Here is a 19,166-nt window from a genome sequence, read left to right as displayed (position 1 = left end):
AATCATTGCCCCCCGCAAACAGATATTCCTCCGGGAGGCACAGGAGGCCAGGAGTAACAGGGATGGTGGAATTGGCATCTAGAGAAGCATCTATCTGTTCAAGTCCTTGACCTAGATGGGTAGGGAGTTTGCTGTGTAGAACTGATCTCTGGGGATTGTAGTTTATAATAGAATGTCTAAGAAACCAGGTGTATATGTCTTTTTGTGTTTTGTAGTCACAAGCATGGCATGGGGCCTGTTGAGAGAGGCTGCAGGGGAGTATTGTATGGGAGATTACAGGATTTGAATATGGGTATCCAAGACAAGGAGGGTCTGGGGTCTGGTTAAAACTAGGATCTATGTTTGTCATATAAGAGTAACCTCCTACGGTCCTAGTGAAGGCTACATTTTTAAGAGCTTTCAGAACAACGATCAGCAGATTGGAGATGCCCAGAGGTGCTCATGTAAGGGTAAGGTAGCATGACTCTGAGAGGAACATGGGAGATGTATATCCATTTGAGATAATCTGACCCTGAATTGGGCTGCTCATAACACACCCAGCCGTCGGGAATTTGGGGAGCCAGTATGGCTGAGAAATTCATTAGGACATTAGTTTCCCAGTCCCCTGCTATACTAGGGATACAGAAAAGGGCTATAGGTAGGAGCATTTTATGGTATTTCTGTGTCCCAGCAAGGGCAGAAAATGTCTCCTTCAGGTACCAGCCTAGGGTTCTGGCAACACTCCGAAAAAGGCAGAATAAGAACTATTAGGAAGATGAAAACAATGATTATCCAGAAATACCAAAGCATGTTACTCATCTGGCACTCGTTGACTCTCCAGGATCCTTTCGAAAGAGAAGTTTCAGGTCTTCCAGAGGCTCACATGAGTAGCAGTCTGGTGATTCAGTTGATGGCAATACATCTTCGTCTTCCTCCTGTGCTAGCATCCAACGCTTTAGTCGAGACAGATGTATCCAGGAATCGACTCCACTGACCTTGATCGCAGCGGGGGCTGGATAAAATTATGAGATAGGGACCCTCCGATCATGGTTTCATAGTAGTAGAGCAGATAGGTAAAGCCTTAATGAGTACCAGATCTCTAGGCGTTAGGGGTGGAACCTGGGGATCCCTGGGTCTGGCTTCAGAGAGTTGGTGTAAAGTCTGCTGAAATTTAGCCAGTGCTGTAATATCTTGTACTAATGCCATGGTTTCCTTGAATACAAGGAAGTCATTGGTAAGAAAAGGATGGCCATAAACATTTCATAGGGCTAAGCCCTAAGTTTTGGGGAGTACTTCTAATTCTTAGTAGGGCTATAGATAAAACTAGTGGCCAGGAGAGGTGAGTTTCCTGGACAAGTTTACAAAGGCGTCTTTTTAGAATGTCATTTGCGTTTTCTACTTTCCCAGATTAAGGCCTCCAGGCATAATGGAGGTGGTATTTTATTCCTAGGGCCCTTGAGACCCCTTGAGTGACCTGGGCCCTGAATGAGGGGCCATTATCGCTCTGGAGAGAGTGTGGCAATCCGAAGCGTGGAGTAACTTCTGAAGTTAGAGTTCTGACTACCTCTTGTGCCTTCTCAGTCTTACAGGGGAAGGCCTCCACCCAGTTAGTGAAAGTGTCCACCCACACGACGAGGCATAGAATCCTTTAGCGTTAGGCATGTGGGTCACGCTATGGGCCAGTCTTCCCCTGGATGCCCTCCGGTTCTTGAAGACCGGGTAATGCTAATTCCTGGTTACTAGGACTGTTCCTTTGGCAGACCTCACAAGATTTGACTACTTGTTGGGTGGTCTTCATGAGATCCTTTTCTGTAAATAATTGCTGAATTATTTGATAGGTCTTCTCTCCCCTAGATGAAATGCCTGGTGCAACGCCCTAATGACCTTCCACTGACGGGCTTTAGGGAGGAGGAGCGTATCCCCCGCGGTCCGAATCCATCCAGTGGGAGGGGGAGTATATCCTCGGGAGTCAGCCCATTCCTTCTCCTGTGTATAGTAGGGCTGACTATCCCGCAGGGAGTCTTCCCAGACTAGAGGGGCTATTGTTTTCCCAGGCTCTTGGGTGGCAGCCTTGGCTGCAACATCTGCCCGCTGAGTTCCCGCTGTTATTTCATCTGTTCCTTTTTGATGCCCCTTGCAGTGCATGACGGCAACCTCTGCTGGCTGAAAAGCGGCTGATAGGAGGCGGTCGATTTCCTTGTGATATTCAGTTGGGGACCCATTAGCAGTTAAGTAGCTCCTCTCCTTCCAGGTGGCTGCATGGGCATGGAGCACTCGGAAGGCATATTTGGAATCAGTAGAGATGTTAACTCGTTTTCCTTGGCTTAACGCTAAGGCTCTAGGGACAGCAATTAATTCTGCCAGTTGTGCATTAGTCCTCGGGGGAAACGGCTGGCTCTCATTTAAAGAAACAACCGCATCTCTGGCTTTTTTGACTCCTGGCTCAACATAAGAGCTGCCACTGGTGAGCACTCGGAGGCTTTTCCTTCTCCAGCTGCATAAGTTTGTAAAATAAACTGTTCACACTCGTGCAGAAGCTCTCCACTCTCCTCAGGGAGAAATGAGGCAGGGTTCAAGGCAAGGCAAGTCCTGATCTGAACAGCTGGGCCCTCAAGCAGAGGGCCTGATACCTGAAAAGTCGGCTATCAGAAGGCCATAGGCCTCCCCTGGTATTGAAAAGAGGGATGTGTATACTGTGAAGCCCTGTCCCAAAGTTAGCTTAACTGCCTCAGGGATCAGGAGAGCGACGGCTGCCACCGCCCATACGCGGGAGAGCCAGCCCTCAGCCACATCAGTTTCCTCACGCAGATATCCCACCGGGCTGTTGGGTCTGTCCTCTAGGTGGGGTCAGACTCCCAAGGCCATTCCCCCCTTTCTGTTACATACAGGTTGAATTCCTGGCCTGTTGGGAGACTTAAAGCCGGTGCCTGCAACAGGGCCTTTCTGAGTTGTTTAAAGACCCCTCGGCCTCAGGTTCCCAGGCTAAAATGGAGAGGCTGTCTGCCATAGTAACTGTGACAATGAGAGGAAATAAGTAGAGGGTGTTACAATGTTATAGCAGAAAATAATTAAAGAGTGTTGTAGGACACGTAGAAAAATACTTGTGTGAAACTTCATATGATGCTTTGGAAAGTAACTAGACAGGAGTGCACCCCGTAGATAAAGATTTGCTGTGGAAAGTACATGAGCAGGGGTGCACTCCATAGATAAGGACTGGTCAGAGAGACATGAGGTACAAGTGTGACTCACCCTGGAAAGTCCAGAACTTGTTTTGGTTTAAAGTGTAATTTGGAAAAATATCTTGTACCCTGATGGATTAACATTTGCCCTGACTGATATGCACCTGTACCATTGACGTAATTGATGGATTTACACCTTGAATCCCTGTGCCTGATTGGTAAGTACCTGGATTGCCGTGAGGTAAACCGTCTGGCTATAATAACGGGTCCCGAACCTCAGACATCGATCGACTTGATCTGAAGCTCCCCTGCTCCGTGCTGGACAGAAGACAGCTGCTACCCGATCGAGCCTCGACCGAACTTCGGGAGATCTAGGGCGGTGCAGCTGCGAACTCTGTCTCCTGACCCGACATCGCCAGCTACCAGTTGGCACCACAACTGCCTTCAGAGGAAGCCACACTTCAGGATCCCGTCAAGCCTGTACCCACAGCACCAAGAATTTGTGTGAGTGATGAAGTGCGGTGTGATTTGCAACTGCATATATTTGTGTGGCGTAATTCCTCCGGCAGTCTTCACTATGGTAATGTAAGGTCAGGTGATGATGCCTGCCCTCAGTCCTGCTTGCTTAGAGTAGTCTCTTCGCTAGCAACTACTTAATGTCTGAACACGTGCACGTTTAACTTTATCTCAGGGACGCCTTGGGTAATACCCCATATACTCTCCTCGGACATTGTCCTTCTGAGCCTCTTTAACCAGCCGATAAAGTGGGCTTGCTAACTCTCCATAGCCAGGGATGCCCAGAAGCCTCTCAATGGCTCTAGGCCAGTGGTTCCCAACCTTGGCTGCACATGAGAATCACCTGGGAATCTTTTTAAAATCCTGATTTCTGGGCCCCATCCTCCAGAAATTCTGTTTCTTTGTTCTGGGGTGAGGCCACAATATTAGTAACAAAGAAACAGAATTTCCGGAGGATGGGGCTCAGAAATCAGGATTTTAAAAAGATTCCCAGGTGATTCTCATGTGCAGCCAAGGTTGAGAACCACTGCTCTAGGGTCTGGGGCCAAGGGAAGCCAAGAATAGGGCCTTTCCAGTCCTGTCCTAAAGCTCGTGTTTCCTTTGATAGATTAAGGCCTAGGTATTTACAGATATCAAGTTGTATTACAAAGCCACTGTTCTCAAAACTGCCTGGTACTGGCACAAGAATAGGCATATAGATCAATGGAATAGAATAGAGACCCCAGAAATCGGCCCGAACCAATATGCTCAATTAATATTTGACAAAGGAGGCAAGAACATACAATGGAGCCAAGATAGTCTCTTCAATAAATGGTGCTGGGAAAATTGGACAGATATATGCAAGAAAATGAAACTAGACCACCAACTTACACCATACACAAAAATAAACTCAAAATGGATAAAGGACTTAAATGTACGACGGGAAACCATAAAAATTCTAGAAGAATCCAAAGGCAACAAAATCTCAGACATATGCCGAAGCAATTTCTTCACTGATACAGCTCCTAGGGCACTTGAAACTAAAGAAAAAATGAACAAATGGGACTACATCAAAATAAAAAGCTTCTGCACAGCAAAAGAAACCATCAACAAAACAACGAGAAAACCCACTGTGTGGGAAAACATATTTGCCAATGACATATCTGATAAGGGCCTAATCTCCAAAATTTATAGGGAACTCATACAACTTAACAAAAGAAAGATAAACAATCCAATCAAAAAATGGGCAAAGGACCTAAATAGACACCTTTCAAAAGAGGACATTCAGAACGCCAAGAGACATATGAAAACATGCTCAAAGTCACTAATCATCCGAGAGATGCAAATCAAAACAGCAATGAGGTACCATCTCACACCTGTCAGACTGGCTATCATCAACAAATCAACAAACGACAAGTGCTGGAGAGGATGTGGAGAAAAAGGAACACTTGTGCACTGCTGGTGGGAATGCAGACTAGTGCAGCCACTATGGAAGACAGTATGGAGTTTCCTTAAAAAACTGAAAATGGAACTCCCATTTGACCCTGTGATCCCACTTCTAGGGATATATCCCAAGAAACCAGAAACACCAATCAGAAAGGATATATGCACCCCTATGTTCATAGCAGCACAATTCACCATAGCTAAGATCTGGAAACAGCCTAAGTGCCCATCAGTAGATGAATGGATTAGAAAACTGTGGTACATCTACACGATGGAATACTATGCTGCTCTAAAAAGGAGGGAACTCTTACCATTTGCAACGTCATGGATGGAACTGGAGAGCATTATGCTAAGTGAAATAAGCCAGTCAATAAAGGGAAAATACCACATGATCTCACTCATTCATGGACAATAGAGACCATTATAAACTTTTGAACAATAATAGATACAGAGGCAGAGCTGCCTCAAACAGATTGTCAAACTGCAGCGGGAAGGCTGGGGAGGGTTGGGGGGCAGGAGGTAGGGGGGTAAGAGATCAACTAAAGGACTTGTATGCATGCATATAAGCATAACCAATGGACATAAGACACTGGGTGATAGGGGAGGCTAGGGGACTGTCTAGGGCGGGGGGATAAAATGGATACATTTGTAATACTTTAAGCAATAAAAAAAATAATAATAATAAAAAAAAGGCCTAGGTATTTAACTGAACGGGAACACAACTTGGCTTGGGAGACCTTATAGCCTTTTTTCCACCAGGAAATTTAGTAAAGCCTTAGTCCAGCGGTTCTCAACCTGTGGGTCGCGACCCCTTTGGCGGTCAAACGACCCTTTCACAGGGGTCGCCTAAGACCATCCTGCATATCAGATATTTACATTATGATTCATAACAGTAGCAACGTTACAGTTATGAAGTAGCAACGGAAATAATTTTATGGTTGGGTCACAACATGAGGAACTGTATTTAAAGGGCCAGAAGGTTGAGAACCACTGCCTTAGTCCCTTTCACGGAGATTTCCTCCAATGGGGCCCATAGTAAAAGGTCATCTATATACCGGAGGCCCTTAGTGCTGGGGAAACTAAACTGCCCGAGGCCTTTCGATAAGGCCTCCCCAAATAAATGAGGGCTATCCCGCAAACCCCGGGGCAGCACTGGCCATGCTAGCTGACTGCCCTGGTTATTAGGATGTTCAAAGGCAAATAGGAACTGTGATTCGGGGTTCAGGCGTATACAGAGAAAGGCATCCGTTGAGATCTAGTACTGTAAACCACTCTGTGTCCTCCAGAACCTGAGTAAGCAAAGTGTAAGGGTGAGGGGCAACTGGGTGAAGGGGCATCACTGCTTCATTTGCTAGTGGTAAGTCCTGATCTAATCTCCATTCACCATTAGGTTTTCGTAGTCCTAATATGGGAGTATTGCAAGGGCTGTTACATGCTTTTAACAGGCCTTGCTTCCTTAGGTTGTCTATTATAACCGTGAGTCCTTCCTGAGCCTCAGGCTTGAGGGGATATTGCCTCTGATGTGGGTATGAGGCTGAATCCTTGAGAAGGACCTGGACTGGGGAGGCTGTGATGGATTGTCCTGCGTGGCCCAAACATCAGGGTTCACTTCAGTCTCCACTAGGGGGAGGCATAGGACCTGCTCTGGATACATGTGGACAGTAGTTGCCAGAGGAGCTAGGATATCTCTTCCCAAGAAAGCTGTAGGGCTCTCTGACAGGATTAGGAAGGCATGGGAGAAGAACAGCTCACTCCAGCTACAGCCTAAAGGTTGAGAAAATATCTCTTTATTGGCTTTCCAGACACACCTATAATGGTTATCGCCTCTGAAGATAACTGACCAGGGTTAGAGAGAAGTATGGAGAAATTGGTTCCTGTGTCTCGGAGGAAATTAATTTCCTTTCCCTCAACTGTTAGGCCTGCCCAGGGCTCCTGGGTGGAAATGACAGTTCTCTGAGGAGCCGGGTTGGGAGACCCTGGGCCCCATCAGTCCTGTTGGGCAGCTGGGTCGTCGGCCCCGCCCCAGGGGACCTCCATTTCTGGGGGGACAGTCTGACTTCCAGTGGTTTCTTTGACAGGCAGGACAGGGCTTGTGGGGGGGGGGTGTCACCATGCGCCTTGGGGCAACCCCAGCGCATATGTCCAACCTGGCCACAGTGTAACAGGTGGCAGTGACTGACCATTGCCTCCGGGCTCTAACTGGGAGCCCTTGTTCTCTCCAAGAGACTTAGTTCTGGCCTGACTTCTCCTTTCCTTTCTATCCTCCTCCTCCTGGTCTCTATTATAAAACACAGAGGTGGCGACTTTCAGGAGATCGTCTAAGGTGGTCTCGGGGCCGATAGCCAATTTTTGTAGTTTTCTCCTGATGCCTGGGGCTGATTTAAATGATGAATTTATCCTTTAAAATCAACTGCCCCTCTAATGAAACTGGGGTTATATTGGCGTGCTTAACCAATGCCTCTCTCTAAGTCTCTCCAAAAATGTGGAAGGGTTTTCATTAGCCTCCTGGCTGATGGTAGTTAGTCTGGAGTAATTAATAGGCTTATTTTCCACATCTCAACATCAGGGTCCCACTCTGGGTCTGCATTGTATCTTTCTTTCTCTTCAGGGTTTGTAATGTCTCATACCAAGAACTGTAATAACTGTTGCCAAAGTTTCGAGCCTCTGCCAAAACCTTCTCCTTCTCTGGGTAAGACAAGGCTTGCTCTAGAAGGAGCATTAAGTCCCGGTAAGACAGGACAAATATCTGATTTAGGCTCTGAAAGTCCTCAATATAATTATCAGGATTATCGGAGAATTTACTACCAGGTTTTTCTTTATCTGGCTCAGGTCCTTAAGGCTGAAAGGGGCCTGAACTCTCACACCCAGATTGGCCCACCTGCTCTACCAGCGGGTAGAGACCTTCTGGGTGCCTGGTGTAGGGACTGCCCTGGGTGCCTGCTTTTCTGCTGGCAGGAGCAGTTTTTCTGGAGGTCCAGGATAAGGGGGGGCAACGTGATTCACATGAGGGTTCAGACGGAGGGCAAGAGGGCCCTGGGGTACTGGAGCCTTGTCCTCCAGCGGGTTTTGGGTTCCTGTTGTCAGGAGGGAGGGATCCAGTTTATAGTTCTTGCATAGATCTGGCTTGTCCCTTAGAGCAAAGAAAGCCTGGACATAGGGGACTTCTGACCATTTCCCTTCCGTCCTACAGAAAAGATCTAACTGCAGGATGGTGTCATACTTAATGCTTCCCTCTGAGGGCCAACTCTCTCCATTCACTAGTTGGTATGGACTACGGACCACGGAGGCCAGGCCTGAGGGCAGAAACAACCAGGTGCTTCTTCTTTAAGGTTTGTGGGTTAAAATCATCCCAAGTCTTAAGGTTGCACCCTAGGGGGCTGTCTTTACATGGTGTGGACTACACACTTCCCATCTGTAAGAAAACACACCAAAGGACATCCATCATCCTTTGTGACGCTCCCTTGGATGGTGGGGGCGTCCTCCCTCCTAGGTGTCCTAAGCGTGCGGGGAGTTCTCATTCACAAGGAGTGAAAGATTGCCTCTCTGTGTGGTTGCAGATAAGGGTTGCAGGACTTAACCAGGACTGAACCGCACTTACCACTGGGATCTCGGGGGCTCATGCCGAGCTGTCCTTCCAACTCTCCCTGTGCTGGGGTGTGGTGCATACCCATGTCTGCTCCCTGCGGGTGTGCCCAACAATAGGAATATTTCTCTAATGCCCTTGGGCCCTCTTGTAAAACTGATATTAATATCGGCTGCGTGCAGAGTACTTGGAAAGTTGGGGCTCCAACCCTAGAATTTCAAGGGGACTGGGAAGCCGTCCTAAACTTAAATCAACCCCATCAGTAGGCAGCTGCCCTTAGTCTCCTGCAGGAGTGTGCCTATCACGCTAATGAATCAAGCTAAGCAATTAACCCCTCCGGCTGGCGCAGTAAACCTCTCATCTTGCTCTCAGTAAAGCTGCCTGGTAAAAACCCCACTCAGACTGAGAGTAGATACTTAAAAGACTAAAACCTTCTTCCTATGTCCTCCAAAAATGCATGCCTTATGACTTCCATGTTCCTACTCTATCATTTTCCACCCTGACTCTTTCCAACAATGAAGAAAAGTGAGTCACTAGCATTCCTTAGACTGACCCCTATGAACACATTCTGAACACTTGCGCACAATCTGGAGTGCCAAAGCATGCCAGCAAAGGGCGGGGCCATGCCCTTACTTGCAAGCAGCAGCCTTGTGCATTCTCTCTCTCTCTCTCTCTCTCTCTCTCTCTCTCTCTCCCCCCCCCAGCCCCTCGCTGCATGGAGTCTGGGTGGCAGGGGAGTGCTCAGAAGTGCTCACACACTCTGCTCCCCTGCCCCTGCAACTAAAAAGCACTCTTACACAGGATCTGGGGTCTGGCCCATGAGACAGTGGTCTGGGAGGGGGCTGACTGAGATAGAAAGCAGAAGAAAAGGCAGACGACTCTTTGACTAAACCTGAGTGGGATCTGGGCCGGGGAGTGGACTTGTGTTGTGGGTCAAAGTGTGCTGCTTGTGGAGAGGGCTCCCAGGGGAAGTGATGCCTCTGGTAATCTCCCCTCCTTTATGCGTCAGTTTCTCTCCCCAGCTGTCTGCTCAGCCCTTATGTGCATTCCCTGGTCGGGTCAGAGTTTAATTACATTTATGAAAGAGCCCTGTGAGGCTGCCTTCTCGCCTTAGGAATTTAATCTCAGGCACCTCCACGAGGGCTCTTACTCACGTAAGGACATATGAGTCTCCAACCGGAGGGAGGAATTGCCTCTTTGATCTTCAGAGCTGGGCAGGGACCCAAGCACTCATTTAATTGATGACCGGGCTTTGTCTTGTAACTGGCCGGAGCCTAATGCTCTACCAGTGGTCGGCAAACTCATTAGTCATCAGAGCCAAATATCAACAGTACAACGGTTGAAATTTCTTTTGAGAGCCAAATTTTTTAAACTTAAACTATATAGGTAGGTACATTGTTATTAACTTAATTAGGGTACTCCTAAGGCTTAGGAAGAGCCACACTCAAGGGGCCAAAGAGCCGCATGTGGCTCGCGAGCCACAGTTTGCCGACCACAGCTAACCCAGTGGTTCTCAACCTTCTGGCCCTTTAAATACATCCTCATGTTGTGGCCCAACCATAAAATTATTTTCGTTGCTACTTCATAACTGTCATGTTGCTACTGTTATGAATCTTAATGTAAATATCTGATATGCAGGATGGTCTTAGGCAACCCCTGTGAAAGGGTCGTTCGACCGCCAAAGGGGTCGCAACCCACAGGCTGAGAACTGCTGCACCCAACCCAGCACCACTTCATCCTCACGTGGACACTTTACATGTGGCAGTCGTCCTTGTGGCCCTTCATTTGGCTGACGCCCACCTGCTTTAGGTTGGCCCTTGAGGTGGAGAGTGCGTCTGGGAAGGGATAGGAAGGGAGAAAGGAGAAATGCCCGCGTATGATGGCCGCCAGGTTTAAGTGGCTGGTGAGTGTCTGTTAATGTCTCCAAAATTATAAAGGGATGGAGTCCGTGGGTCCTTCGTGTTCCCAGCCAATGCATGAACTGATTCGGGGTGTTTTCCTGAGCAGGATGCAGGGGTGATTTCTTCCCTGGGTCCTTGTCCAGATGGATTCAAAGAATGAAGCCACGGACGAAAGGTGGTAGATGAAAAGGGTGGAAATGTATTGGAAGCCAATACAGACTCCCGTGTAGGGAAGGAGTCCCAAGGGGATTACCCACAAAGTCCCTTCTTCTAAGGTTTATAAATGCTGTAGTTCTTTGTTTCGTCATGCTCCCTTCTGATTGGTCACTCTTTTTTGCAGAAAATCAACCTCAAAGCCCAAACTCCACGTGGTGCCCCCTTTTTCGCTCTCTCCCCCTTATCCTCTAACAGTTCTCTATCTCCTGTGAAAGATCCGTTTTCCTCTTTCTGCCATTTGTGGGCATTTCTCTGTCCTCGGTTTCCTTTTCCCCCATTTCCTGTGGCTTTTCCTTATCTTCTGGGAATGGATGTCTTCCTCTCCCCTTATCCTGTGGCACTTTTTTATTTTTTCTATGAATGTATGTCTTCTGGCGACTCCAAGCCCTCACCTATACATTCCTCTCCCATGAACCCTCCTTATTCCTAAAACTCCCCACACCTGCCTATTTTATCCCTACAACTCCTTTCACTACTTTGGCCACTCCCAACAGGTATTGATTCTGAGACTTGTTGCGTGTAAATATTTGACTCAAACTCTTTCTTTGGGGAACCTAGCCTGAGACAGGGCTTCTGGAGAAGTGGCCGATTCCTGGTCTGAAACAGGAACTATACCAGATAAGCCTAATATCTGTTTTACCAGAAAGCAAGGAAGCTATCAAAGAGCTCTAGGGTCATGTCAGAAGGATTCTGCAGTCAGTTTAGAAAAGCCCTCACTGGTTAAAGATGATCAAATATGAACATTGATAATGATAGAAACTCAATGGATTGATGCTTAAATTCATGACATAAACGTACAAAAAACCCAGTCATTGGTCACTTGGGTGAAGGATGCAAGGAACTACCTCTTTAATTTGAAAACTGATAAAGAAAATAAATGTTTTTTTTCCTGTCATTCCTATATTATCTGAAATAGATATATATCTGAAATAGACCTAGATAGTATCTAGATATCTATCTATCTATCTCAGTGGTTCTCAACCTTCCTAATGCCGTGACCCTTTAATACAGTTCCTCATGTTGTGATGACCCCCAACCATAAAGTTATTTTCGTTGCTACTTCATAACTGTAATTTTGCTACTGTTATGAATCGTAATGTAAATATCTGATATGCAGGATGTATTTCCATTGTTACAAATTGAACATAATTAAAGCATAGTGATTAATCACAAAAACAATATGTAATTATATATGTGTTTTCCAATGGTCTTAAGGCAACCCCTGTGAAAGGGTCGTTCGACTCCCAAAAGGGTCGCGACCCACAGGTTAAGAACCGCTGATCTATCTAGATATCTATCTATCTATCTATCTATCTATCTATCTATCTAGATACGTGATAAGAGAAGACTAACAAAGAAGATTAATAAAGAATAGATGATAGAACTAGAACACCATTTTACAGCCCCTGAATAATTAATGATTTTAAGCCATGATCATCATGTCAGAAACAGAAATACCCAGAAATCATGTACCTCCTGATACATAGTGGGTAGACACCACCACTCTGTAGTGGTCTTGTGGGGAATTTAGGGGGCAGTCTTCAAGTCAGCCCTCACTTCTGGCATTAATTGCAAGTGTGGGGATTCCCCAAACCACCCTTAATCATGATAGTTCTCTAGAAGGGCTCCCAGAGCTCAGTGAAAGTGTTATACTAACAACTTTCAAGCTAAAGGATACAGATTAAAAGTAACCAAGGAAGTGCCAACTGATGATTGTTGGCGCCAATTCAATGCCAACAGAAATCCCCAAATTACGGTGCAGTGAAAAAGGAAATTTTTTCAGTGCAAACAGCTCAATTGTGATACAGCAGAGCTGTGAGGATAGCATGGAACAGCTCCATAGCGTTACAGTTCAATTTTAAAGCAGTGGCTATGGAACAGTACTGCTGTGAGATGGCCCTGGGGCAAGGCCCCTCCCTGTTTAGACAGCTCTGCTCCACTCCACTTGGTCCAATCCACTCCACTCTGTGTATGCTCTGCTAAACTAGGGAAATGCAGTGTTCAGTCTTTGGTGGAAAGTGAAAGTGTGCTCTCTGAGCCACTGGGGAGCTGACATATAGACAGAAGTCCTCACCCTGATTGGGTGTCCTGGGCTCTGATTGGTTTGTCCTCACACAAATGAGGACTCCAAATTCTTGCAGTTTGGTCCAAAAGGCACTGTCCTGATTGGTTGGAATGGAGCTGCTCTGATTGGTTGGTGAAGATGCTGATGGGCGTATAGCTGGGTAGCTCCAGTTGGATGGGCAAAATCTCAGTCCTATTGATTGAAACAAGATTCCAGGCACTCCTCTATAAAGGTGGACTCAGATGGCTTAATCACAGTGCAGGAAGGCAGTTCAGAGCAGGACAAAGGGAGCTTAGTGCAAGTTTCTCCCTGAAGTGTGCTTTGCAACAGAGGCCCCTGTATAGAAATGGCTGCTAGGCTGTTTTGTTTTTGTTTTTTATTTTAGCCCAATTAGCCACCAGGAGCCCTTCTTAGTAGGTATCTTCTTTCTCAGGGTCCACAGAAAGAAACCAGAAGAGTCCAGGAAAGGTCCAAATATGGACGTTCTAGTTGTCCTCTCTCCACAGGGTTGTGCACAGCATTACTCCCAGAATTGTTGAATGACAATACACACAGATCACTGCCAATCAGGGGAGCTCACCAGAGCCTTCCTGTCTAGAGTTTTTATTTGGTTGATAGCCTTCAAAGTTGAGCTGATTACATGTGACCCAAGGCCCCCAGGCAAAAAGAAGCATTCTTATCAGGCACAATATTCCAAGAGATAAAATATTACCTCCCAGAAACCAAAGCCAGACCCCTTGTTGGACAAGATTAAATTTTTACTATACATCTTGCAAAGCAAAAACAAAAACAACTCACATTGAATCTGAATCTGTTTAAGCCCTTCATGCAACTAACAACGTACAAGAAACAGGGGACAGAGAACATGTTAAATGACACCTTAGGGCCTCATCCAGGTGGCTCAGTTGGTTGGAGTGTCGTTTGGCACCAAAAGGGTTAAAGGTTCCATTCCCAGTCAGGACACATATCTAGGTTGTGGGTTCAGTCTCTGGTTGGGGCGCTAAGGGGAGGCAAGCAATTGATGTTTCTCACATCAATCCTTCTCTCTCCCTCCCTTCCTCTCTCTAAAAATCAATAAACATATCCTGGGGTGAGGATTTTTAAAAATGATACCTTAGGAATGAAGTCAGCAAATCCAGTTTATGGGAAACTCTAAAGGACAATCTTTAACAAAAAAATTGCAAAGAAAAAAGATAAGGAAGAGAAACCTATAGATTAAAGTAGACGTAAAAGACCTATTGCTCTATTACAATGTGTCTTATTTGGATCCTGATCTAAATAGAGAAGATGAAAATTTTATAAGAAATTGGGGAAACATGAATGATGATTGGATATTTGATAACATTAAATAATTATTGGTAATTTTTGCATTTGATAATTGCTTATGGTCTTATTCACAGAGTAAAAAAATCTTTTGAAGATACTGAAATCTTTGCAGGTGAAATTACATGCCTAGGATTTGCTTCAAAATAACCAGAGGGCCAATTGTTGGTGGTTGAGGTTTGAATGGAACAAGACTGGTTATGTGTTGTAAGAAAGCAAAATATATATATGTTGTGTTAGTTCATTTTTGCCACTTTAAAAAATGTAAATGGATATGTAATACAGCTCGGGCACAAGTGGCCTTCCTTTCCTGCTAAGGTGCATGGGTACAGCAGACCGTTCTCAGCCACTCATCGGCCAGTCTTCTCGGGGCCTTTGAGAGAACAGAAGGTGGTAAGTCTGGTTGAGGTTGGGACTAATATACATACTAGTTGAGGCTATGCAGTCACTGAAAGAGAAACAGATGTCTGTGTATACAAAAAAATGGATATATTTCATCTATTTTTCAAGGGAAATCGGAACAATTTTTGTTGTTGGCATTATTACAGATGTCCCCCACTTTCTCCCTTTTTCCCCATCTCCACCCAGGCCCCCCTCCCCTGGCCTTCACCACATTAACAGTTTTATTAGGATGATAAATTTAATGTGGATAAACATCTCATAGTCTGATAAACTCAGTGTTTTAAAATTAAAAGCTTCATAATTTTCCATTTAACTCTATTAGTTTATTTTTGTCTGTCTAAATATATGCCTATGATAGAATATTAAAATTATTAAGCAAAGGGAACTTATAAATGGTGAAGAAGAGTGTTGTAGGACATGTAGAAAAATAAATTTTGTTGACAGTTACCATGCCAGTCTGTGTACATGAACCTGCATATACTCTATCCATCCTGAAGACACACCATTACTAAAACATGTTCATTTTAACATCAATAACATCTTACTTGTATGCAATTGACCTAGGGCGGGTGATTTGCCAGCTCTTCCCATGCTTTGGGCTTGACACACAGTTCTCAGAACACAGACACTATAATACAAAGTGTTCCTTCCCTGGCTAGTGTGGCTCAGTTGGTTGGAGCATCATCCCATATACTGAAAGGCTGTGGGTTTGATTCCTCGTCAGAGCACATATGGAAGGCAACCAATAAATGTTCTCTCTCATCTCTCTCTCCTCTCTCTCTCTCTCTCTCTCTCTCTATATATATATATATATATATATAGATAGATAGATAGATAGATATAGATATAGATATAGATATAGATATAGATATAGATATAGATATAGATATAGATATATAGATATATAGATATATAGATATATAGATAGATATAGATATAATCTTTGGGTGAGAATTAAAAGAGTGTTCCTAATGATTTCTAGCATTCCTCCTTTTACAAAATGGGAAAGTAAATCTTTGGTGCTGTCCAAAAGCTGTCTGAGAAGCTGCAAAATAGTTTGGTTGTAAAAGACATCTGTGAGGTTTCCTCATTTAGATCTGGGGCTGAATGTGTATAAGCCAATATAAAAAGTTATCAGAAGAGACAAGATGAGAGCATAGATGCTTAAACACAAGAAACAGTTACAGTCTTGGATACAGTGAAAGTACATACCATCAAATAATAAGTACGAGGAACTGTAGCCTTTTAAGAAGTAGACTTTTGTTTAAAAAATTATTTAAGTGCATAACCAAAAAAATACACAAAGTGTTAACAGGTTCTCCTGTAAGTATATTTCAGTGACACCTGGATTCTCTGCTAGCTGGGCACAAAATAACTTTTGCTATTTCTTGTTCAGAACAGACTCAAAGCTCAATATTCTTCTGAAATCCCTAACTTTCTGTGAGAGGGTGCAGGCTGGGCTGAGGGACCCTCCCCCCCCCACCCCGCCCTGAGTGCATGAATTTCGTGCACTGGGCCTCTAGTATATACAGTACAATGGATTTTTGGTTAAAAAAGAGAAGGTAAATAACTCTACTCATTTACTGTCTTTACATGCTTTAATAAACTAATAAGTATCATTATGGGGGTGGGGCTGAGAACCGATGGGGAAAAATGGATGTTAAATAATTGAATGGGATGAAAGTTTGTGACTCAAAGACATCACATTTTATATCCACGTACATTTTATTTTTATTTTTTATATTCTTAATCCTCACCCTAGGATATGTTTATATCGATTTTTAGAGAGAGAGGGAAGGAGAAAGAGTGAAAGAGAAACATCGATCAGTTGCCTCCTGTATTCGCCCTGACAGGGATTGAATCAGAAACCTAGGTATGGACCCTGACTGGGAATTGAACTGGAACCTTTTGGTGCATGGAACGATATTCCAACCAATTGAACCACCCAGCCAGAGCATCCATGTACATTTTAGTACTGACTTGTTTGGTGATTAAGGAAATGGTATTTTATATTGGTAGGTGCTGGGTAAAAAAGCTGAGAAGCCAGACCCTAAGGAAGCTTAGAATGCAGATCTAATGCTGATGAAGTTCACTGCAGCTGTTTCCACCTTTCTAGTCACACTCTCTGTAGAGGCTAACACTCCATTGAACTGAGTGAGTCAAACCACATATCCAGGCAGACAAGAATAAAAAGAAAAAAAGACACAAAGAAAACAGATCAGTTATTTAATTAGGTTCTTCATAAGATATTTAGAACACCAGTTCATGAGGATAAAGCCCATTGGTGAAAGCAAACACAGAGCAGAGGTTGCCCTAGACTAGAGCCAAGGAATTGCTTTGATTTTTGGCTGAATTTCCGAGTCCACGGCTTTCTGGTCAACCTTGTCTTGGTCTGTAATCTCGTATTTCTCTTTCTCTCTGTCGAAGACCTCATCCTCCTGGTGTCTGGGCTTTCGCTGCTGCTTCCTGAAGGAAACATCAGTGAGATGTTTGGGGATTTCACACCACTGACATCAGTCTTGGTGGAGGTGGCGATGATGAATTTCTGGTGTGTTCTACACAGAGGAACTCGGTTAAGGGACAGAGGTTCAGTCACAAGTAGCAGGCCACTGCTCCGCTGCTTCAGGAAAACCACCCTCTTGCCTCTGGGGCGCTGGTGAGGACGATCAGAATGGTCCCGGGAGTGATGCTGGCCCGCAGTTTTCTCATATGCTGACAAGGGTTTCTTGTCGTGGCTCAACAGCTTTTGAGACACATCTTCAGTAGGATAATACCCAGGCATTCTGCGAAGTTTAGCCACTCGGGTACCACCAACTGGAATGGTGACACTAGCAAGAGCTTTCTCCTTTTTGTTTTCAACCCTCGATTTAGCTGCTGAATTCTTCCTCTGGTCCATGGCCTTTTGGGAATGCATAGCCAACTGGGAATATCTGCCAATTCCTCAGACCAGGACAGGGTCTCAGCCGCAGTGGGGCTTCCCTGTCTTAGGCATCTTGGCCGTGAGGTTACCCTTCTTAACCTTGCCACCAGCATTGGCCTTCTTCGCTTCAGGTTTCTCCTCCTTAGTATCCGGCTTCTCAGTTTTTCACCCGCCTTATTGCAAGATGAGAAAGAGCAAGGAAATCTTTGTGTATTAATAAACATCTCTTGTGACGCCCATGTAAATTAATTTTGCCAAATAGAAAGAACACACCAAATTAATGATATAAGTAAGAATGCAGAACAAGCCTATGTGGTCAAGTCTATACTTAAGGGGTAGGAACTGGCCAGGAGGGGCAAAGCAAGCAGGAATGATACTTGCCCTGCTGCCATTCGACTTAGCACATCATTTACCACAGTCATAAAAAAAGACAAACAAAGCAAAACAACAACAAAAAACCTCCAAATACTTGGCATTCTTAAATAAATTTTAAAAAGACAGAAACACCCAGTTTAATACTAGTTTCTAAAATCTAAATGAAGACCTGAGACCTTGTTGTAAGCTGCTAACTACCTAAAGCACACAACTTTATTCCTAATTTTTCAGTGTTGATATCTACAGACTGATGACAATGCTTGATATATGGTAATTATGTAAGGAACAAGCTACTATCTTGGCAACTTTTTTTTTTCTTTCTAAAGACCTTCCTTATTCTTTGGAGAGCTCAATCGTTCTCAAGTATGGTCTCTCTTGCAAAATAGTGAAAGTACTAATTCTTTTTTTAGTGGTTTTGTGTCTGAGTTCTCCTTTCACAACTGGTAATGGTTGAAGCTGGGTGAAAGATACTTCAGGTTCCTTTACTCTTCTCTCCAATATTGTATATAGTTGTCTTTTGGTATCTACAGGGGATTGGTTCCAGAACCCCCATGGACACCAAAATCCAAGGATGCTCAAGTCCCTTATATAAATGGCACAGTATTTGTATATAACCTATTTACATCTTCCCATTACTTTAAATCATCTCTAGATTGTCTAAAATACCCACTACAATATGAATGCTACATAAATAATTGTTATACTGTATAGTTTAGGGGATAATGGCAAAAAAAATCTGTACATGTTCAATACAGAGACAGTAATTATAGGCCTAACTACATAGTACACATCAACCACAGCATAGCATTTTTTTAATCTGAATATTTTGATTTGCAACTGGTTGAATCTATGATGTAGAATCTGCAAGTGCAGAACCTGCAGATTCAGAGGGTCAGCAGTATATGCTCACATTTCTATAATTAAAAATGTATAGATAGGGCTATATAGAGTATCAAAGAGCTATAGAGCTATTGTCAGTGCTTTTATGCAATGACATAAGGCTTAGTCTAATTTTAACTAGTTTCCAAACTTGAAGGCTACTTTGAGGCTGTCCGTGCTACCAGCATAAATGGCAGACCATGGTAAAGAGAGCACTGGAGTTGGCTGCCTGGAACCAAGGAAAGTTATCTTTTGTGGTTCTGAAGCTGGTGTTTTCTGGCTTTACTAGTGAGGTTAGGTTCCTCAATCTCAAATAGCAATGAAGGGAGCCAGAGTTTCCATATTATTTGCTACGCTCAGTGTGCATATCAAAAACAGATTCAAAAGCTATGGCAACTGAGAAATA

General features: G+C 44.4%; 1 pseudogene; it reads right to left on the bottom strand.

The window, feature by feature from the left end:
- Positions 1-16,836: 16,836 nt before the first annotated feature.
- Positions 16,837-17,671, bottom strand: LOC132241711 (large ribosomal subunit protein eL6-like; annotated as a pseudogene).
- Between the last annotated feature and the right edge of the window lie 1,495 nt (positions 17,672-19,166).

Source organism: Myotis daubentonii, chromosome 9, assembly GCF_963259705.1.
Source record: "Myotis daubentonii chromosome 9, mMyoDau2.1, whole genome shotgun sequence".
Taxonomy (NCBI): Eukaryota; Metazoa; Chordata; class Mammalia; order Chiroptera; family Vespertilionidae; genus Myotis; species Myotis daubentonii.
This window is presented reverse-complemented; position numbering and strand designations above follow the sequence as displayed.